The sequence below is a fragment of the Ictidomys tridecemlineatus genome, chromosome 3 (genome assembly GCF_052094955.1).
Source record: "Ictidomys tridecemlineatus isolate mIctTri1 chromosome 3, mIctTri1.hap1, whole genome shotgun sequence".
NCBI lineage: Eukaryota > Metazoa > Chordata > Mammalia > Rodentia > Sciuridae > Ictidomys > Ictidomys tridecemlineatus.
The window spans coordinates 50,536,267-50,543,432 of NC_135479.1; the positions used below are offsets into that span (position 1 = coordinate 50,536,267).

General features: G+C 43.7%; 1 long non-coding RNA gene across 1 annotated transcript; it reads right to left on the reverse strand.

The window, feature by feature from the left end:
* Nucleotides 1-2,360: 2,360 nt before the first annotated feature.
* LOC144375811 (uncharacterized) lies at nt 2,361-3,561 on the reverse strand. The gene is made up of 2 exons (XR_013435677.1): nt 3,459-3,561; nt 2,361-3,041 (listed from the first exon to the last, which is right to left on the reverse strand). It is a non-coding gene; the product is annotated as an uncharacterized LOC144375811 (long non-coding RNA).
* Nucleotides 3,562-7,166: the final 3,605 nt, after the last annotated feature.

A 7,166-nucleotide genomic window follows, 5' to 3' on the forward strand; every position in this document is an offset into this window, starting at 1 on the left:
AAAGAGGAGAAAGAGGGTCGTTAGGCACCATGTTGAGATTTTTCTCTGGGGTGCTGCTGCCATTATATGTTTTTCCCAACAACCATCAATTGAAATAATACTTTGCTTGTTTTATTTTAATTTTATTATTTTTTATAATTTGGTCTTTCTTTTTTTAAAAAAATATTTATTTTTTAGTTGTAGTTGGACATAATACCTTTATTTCACTTTTTTATGTGGTGCTGAGAATTGAACCCAGGGTCTTGCACGTGCGACACAAGTACTCTACCACTGAGCCACAGCCCCAGACCATCCTTTGCTACTTTTAAAATTTCTTTTTCCATACTGGAATGTTAAATTCTTTGAGGGCACAAAACTTATCTGCCTTGTTTACCAATGTATTTACTGAGCAAATTAATAGCTCAGCAACTCTGAAAAAAAAATAAGTAGGGTGTTGGGCCTCCAAACAGGGTCAGAAGAACACCAAGCTCAGGAGGCCTTCACACACTCCTGCTGGTTTAGGGCATTATCTGAGCGGGGACTGTTGTGAGTGGACTCAAAACAGTTTATTCTAGGGATCCATGGAGTAGGCAGGCCAGGCAGGGGTCCAGGGGCAAGCAGGTATAAGCAGGTATAAGTGGGGCCTCAGTGAGCTGAGCCCAGCAGAAAAGACAGTGTGAGCAAGGACTTAGCCAGGACCAAGCAGGTCCCTCTGCATCTCCACCTCACACAGTCCTGTCCTTTGGATACTGCTGGTTATTGGTGAAGAGTTCTGCTTCCTCATGACTAAAGTTTGAACATTAGAGAAGCATGCTGAGGCAAGCATATAAAGCAGGGTTTATTTAAAAGGGGTAATAGACACTTCTCCTGGGATGGAGAAGGGGGCCATAGCTGGTATCCTGGTATCCCAAGAAGCAATGTGTTCTGCCCTTTTAATATGTCCTAGGCTTCCTTTGTTCTCCTGCTTTCTTCCTCTTATCTTTCTCCTTCCCAAGTAAGTGAAGAGGCCCAGGAATGGGATGGCCAAAAGTGGGAAAGAGGTGAGTTGAAGGGGGATGCACAGGATGGCAGAGCCCAGGACACCTTAATCAACAACCTTAGAGCTTCCTGTAGGGAGGGGCAATTTCTGAGACAGGTTACCATAGCAACAGGTTGGAGCAGAGGCTGGTTCTTGATAAGGGTGGAGGAAGGGCTCTGAAGGAATTAACATTTCAACCCATCAGGGACAGTCTCTAACTTCCCAACTCAAAACTGGACTCCTAGATCTGACCTGACTCCATGTACATATCTCTACTGACTGCCTGTCTGATTTTAGCTTCAGTTTTTCTTGTAATCTTCACAAATGACAAAGTAATGTTATTGAAAGCTGGGACTTTGTCACCAATGCCAATTCATGCCAATTTAATAATGAAGACATGGTTTTGAGAAAAAGTAAAAGTAGTTTTATTACTTTGCAATGAAATGAGAAACACAGGGGACTAGTGTCCCAGAGGCTGGATTCTGCCCATAGGGAAAACAGAGGGCTTTTAAAAAAGGTTTTCAAAGGTGTAAGATAAGGCAAAGGTGGGCAGAGACCAAAGAAGGCAGATTAAAAAGGCTGCAGAATGAGGCTTTATTTTGTTTTATTTTATATTATTTAAAAAAATATTTTTGAATTGTTGATGTACCTTTATTTTTTATTTATTTATATGCGGTGCTGAGGATCAAACTCAATGGCCCACACATGCCAGGCAAGTGCTTTGCCACTAAGCCACCCCAACCCCGCCATGAGGCTTTATTTTGATATCACTCCTTGGCAGAACTCAATCAGACCCACATAGTGGACAGGAGAAGGGTCTGAGGAGAAACCTCATGGGAGCTGGACTGGACTGGGATTTAATGGGTTCATGGCAGGAAGGGAAGGGCTTGGGACAGGAAAAGGTGTTTTGGGAGTCCCTTGTCCCTCTGGAGTTGGTCAGGGGAGCTTGGCTGAACTTCAGGATTGGCCAGGGGGTCCTGATGATTGACAGGCATTAGTGAGGAGATCCTGCTGATTGATAAGCCTTTCTGTTGGTGCCTGATTGAGGTTTCTTTCCCCTTGAGGGCTGCTTTGTTCTAAGTCACCACCACCAACCTGACAAAAGGCTACTCTCCAGGTGTGCCCTGGAGCTATTCATTTCCTGGATCCTCTTCTTGTGGAGCACAGATAACTCAGGGTAATCTTGACCCTGACCCCAAGTTAGGGAGGCAGGAGGGAGAAAAGAAAAAAAAATCAGTCTGCTTTCAAAAATAAGCCTCAGAACAAGGAGAGCTTTAATAAAATGGAGAAGTGGAGCACTGTTACAATTATTCAAACTGTTAAACCCCGACGCAAAGAAAAGACCACCAAATCCAAATTTAAATCAAATTTAAAGCAAGCTTGTATTTGAGTACACAAATTGAGCTGAAATGTGTTGGCTGTCTCTTCTAATGTGGGTTAGAGACCAGCCCCCCAGCTTTGCAGGAACAAAGTTTTATAGCAAAAAAAGTTGCAAAGGGGGAGTGTCTTAAAAACTTACAGCTAACAGGATTCTGACAAGCATATACAAAGGCAGATAGTAGGTTAATGATCTACAGGGCATGATGGTTGAAGATAGGGAGTAAATTCAGATCCCAACATCAGAATTTATGAGGCACTGCTGAGGTTTCAGAGGGGGTTGTTATTTGGTCAGCGGGAGCCAGGATTTATAAGGTGCCAGTAAGATCTTAGGGAGAGTTGTTATCTGGTCAGGGAAAACCAGGCATGGGTGAGCTCAAGGCACAGGCAGGAATTCCAAACAAGTTTGGAAATAGCAGTAATTTATAGTAAAAGAGAAATTAACTTTTTATGACTTTGTGATGAGATGGCTCCCAATCTTAAGATGGAATTGGGCTGGGTTCAGCAAAAACCAGCAATACAAGGTAAGCAATAGAAGCTGAAAATGTGGAGGATCTCCAGGCTGGAGGCAACCACCAGCAAGGAGAAGAGTGTCACATTCCAGTAGACCACGTTGGATGGCTCCTCACAGATATTCCAGTCATCAGGTTGGCTCAAGTATTCACCTCTGTGAATGAGTAGGGTCAAGAGATCCCAGGAGGATAAGCAGCACCCTTCCCGTACCCCATCTTCTGAGCACAAACCTAATGGTATTTTCTTTCTTTCTTTTCTTTCCTGGGGATTGAACTAGGGATACTCGACCACTGAGCCACATCCCCAGCCCTATTTTGTATTTTATTTAGAGACTGAGTTGCTCAGTGCCTTGCTTTTGCTGTGGTTGTCTTGGACCTCTTGATCCTCCTGCCTCAGCCTCCCAAGTCACTGGTATTACAGGCGCCCCACATTGAATGGGACTTTCAAAGGGCTAGTTAGGCCTATAGGAGGGAATTCTCCTGAACCTCTGTGGCACCCAGGTTTCCTGGCCCACGTGGGAAGGGCTTGGAGGATGGGGAGTGGGTGGCTACGAATACAAGTTAAGCCTTACCTTTGGAAGTAATAGTCCCACTTGCCATTTATTGAGCATTTGGGTCCAATTCTGAGTCCTTCTGCTGACACGATGAGGCAGTAGATGGCACCAAGTGGTCCGATGATAATGGAGAAACGTAACCACCACTCCTGGACAGGGGTGTGGAAGGTGGGCTGGATAGGACTATCCCCTCCCCTCTCCTGGGCCAGCCACGGCTAGCTCCACCCCCCACACTGCCCAGCTCCTTTGGAGCCAGGTTGAAAATACATTCTTGGGCTGGGGATGTAGTCCTGTAACAGAGCGCTTGAAATTCTGCAGAGGGTGCTGTGGCTCCATGAGAGACTGGTTCAGAGACACAATCCTCAATCCCTTTCTCCTTTTTTGGAGGGGATGCAGGTGTTCCTGGGGATTGAACCCACGAGTGCTCTACTAATCAGATACATCCCCAGCACTTTATATTTTTTATTTAGGAGATGGGGTCTCACTAAATTGCTGAAGCTGGCCTCAAACTTGAATTCCTTCTGTCTCAACCCCCAAGTCCCTTGGATTACAAGTGTACACCACCACGCCTGGCCAAATCTCTTCTTAATTGGGATCTCACCGGACAGTCATAGTCAACAGCTACCAGAACCAGTGCAATTCCCAGACACAGCACCTGTGGAACAAGAGTCAGTGTGATAGTATGAACCCTGCACCCCAACCCAGATCCTCAAGGTCTCCATCTCTTCCAGAAGCTGCCTATTTTGTCTTCAGGCCTTTGGACTATAGGAAGACCTTATCTCTACGTTTCCTGGAGCATGGTTGGGCTCTAAATACTTTATTGGCCAGCCTATCTAAACTCTGTCCATATTGTAGATTCCTTAGGGTCTGGGTTTAGTATTAAACATTCCCTGTGAATCTTGGCACCTAGTAGGTGACTTTCTGAATGGGAATAAGGAGGCTCTGGGTGGAAGGCCAGGGTCACACTGCTTCACACTTAATGAACTTATTGCTTTCTCTGTGTCTCAGTTGTGTCCAATGTAAAATGGGTTTGTAAAACCTAACTCACAGTGTTGTGATTAGGAATGAAAGAGATAACTGGTGGGCCTGATGTCAAGGCTGATTTACAGTAAGTTCTCCGTAGCTATAAATATCTTCAGCAGTGGGAAGAGGTAGTGGTGTTGAAGGTCTGGTGAGCTAGGATATGGTAGAGTGTGTTCACAAATGCTGTGATGTGGGTTGTGGGATTTCCTAAGATCCAGCCCCTGATCTTTTTCTTCCTGTGACTTTTCTCACAAAGTCCATCCTCTCCCAGGTAATTCCCTCTGCCAATAGTCACCTCCTCATGCCTGGAAATGCAAACCCAACTGCTGAGGGATGTGTTCACTCAAATGTCTTGATTTTTGCTCAGATTCAGTTTCAGAGGTGACCTCAAAATATTTCCCAAATAAATCTCCCTTTGATTTCCTCATTTTTGTATTTGAAAAATATCACTCATCAGGTCACTTAGGCTTAACAACTCTAATCCTTTTGCACCCAGTCAGACTTCAAGTCTTCTTGACTCTATTTTCTATAGTTTCTGAATCAATCAATCCTTTACCCTATTCAATTCCTAATTAAGTTCCAGGAGGAAGATGTGCTTAGCCTTCCTTCAAAGTCTCATATCTCTTGCCCTATGCCACACCACAGTTCATCACATATGCCACCATCAGATTAAACTTGGTCTTGCCTAGGTGTGATGGTGCACATCTTAAACCCAGTGACTCAGGAGGCTAAGGTAGAAGGTACAAGTTCAAGGCCAGCCTTGGCAACATAGGGAGACCCTATCTCAAAATTTAAAAATAAAGGGCTGTGGTTGTAGTTTAGTGTCAAATCTCTCCTGGTTTCAATTGCCGGGATGGTAATTTTGGCTTTGGTACTGGAAATTGAACCTAAGAACACTTAAACACTGAGCTACATTCTGAGTTTTTTGTTTTGTTTTGTTTTTGTATTTTTCATTTAGAAACAGGGTTTCCCTGAGTTGCTTAGGGCCTCACTACATTGCTGAGGCTGGCCTTGAAGTCATAATCCTCCTGCCTCAGCCTCCAGGACTGTTGGGGTTACAAATTTTTCACCAAGCCTGGTGGGAGGGGCCTTCTGAATCCTAGGAAGAACTTTGAGGCTCCTCACTCTGCCTCCAGCCTTGTCATTGTGATCATAGCACAGGCCAGGTTCATCCCCCAGCCCTGGAATTCCACAGCTTTTTTGATCCTTCCTTCCCTGTTGGTCTTGTCTGGCATACACCATATAAGAAAGCATTTTGTTCTTTTCCAGGGAAGGGGCTGAGAGTTTTAGTTCTCAGCCTCCCTTCAAAGTCTCATAGCTCTTGCCCTATGCCACACCATAGTTCACTCACATGCCACCACCAGATTAAACTTGGTCTTGCTTAGGTGTGATGGTGCACACCTTAAACCCAGTGACTCAGGAGGGCCACTGCAGAGAAACACTTGATGAATGGAACCAAATTTCCACCAGCACTCTCATGCCCCTTTTTCTGTTTCAGGGCAATTCAGGGCCATTCTCCACCCATTGCTCACCCTCACTGGTGAGGTCACTTACTGGGAGGCTCCAGGATCCACAGATATCTAGAATTGCGTCTGGCTTTCCGTGTGTGTGTGTGTGTGTGTGTGTGTGTGTGTGTGTGTGAGTGTGTGTATGTGTGTGTGTGTTGAGTTTCTAGCAATCTAATCCAGGGCCTTGCCATACTATGCAAGTGCTGTATCACTGAGTTATACCCCCAACACATTTTGTCAATTTTAAATGACCCACGTCCTTGAGAATTTTACATTTGGTCAAACTTTTTGATTCTGTCTGTGGCCTAAGCTTCCTTGTCTTGCTCCAAGCCCTCTAATTATCTTTACAAAAAGAGAAGGGTTATCATAAATTCAAGAGACAACACTGTTTATAGCCCGAATCTACTGACTTCTGTCTATCACCATGGTCACTGGCTTATTTCAAGATACCCTCTTTCTTCCGTGACATTAGTCTCCTCTTCCTGCATCTATGGCTGACCTCCTACTATTCATTCTCCACACAATGTCCAGGGGGATCTACTTTCCAGTGGGGTATGTAGTGACTAGAACTCTCACACTGTGCTGATCAGAATCAAATTGATACAGAAACTATAGAAAACTATTTTTCAGTATTAGCACTGAATATTTGCCAACCATAAGAATCAGCAGGGTTGGGCTGGGGTTGTGGCTCCGTGATATAGTGCTGGCTTCACATGTGTGAGGCATGGGTTTGATTCTCAGCACCATATATAAATAAATGAATAGAATAAAGGTCTATCAACAACTAAAAAAAAATCAGCTGTTTTACTCCTGTCTAACTGTAGACAGGATGGAAATAAATACATATGTTCACCTAAGACAGCTACAGAAATATAATAACAATATTATTTGCAATAAACCCAAACTGCAAAAAATCAAATGTTCATCAACAGTAGAATGATTAAATTATAGTTACACAATAGAATGCATAAGAAATAAAAAACTACAGCTACATAAAATATATGAATGGGCCTTATAAATATAATATTATGCTAAAGAAGCCAGACATGAAAGAACACATAGTGTATGGTTTCATTTTAAATAGAGTATTGAAGAGACCAAACCAGTTTCTGGAGTTTGGAAGACAGAATTAGCCTTGTTGTTGAGGAGTAGTACCTGGTAAGAGGCATGTGTGGGATTCTGGTAATATTGATCT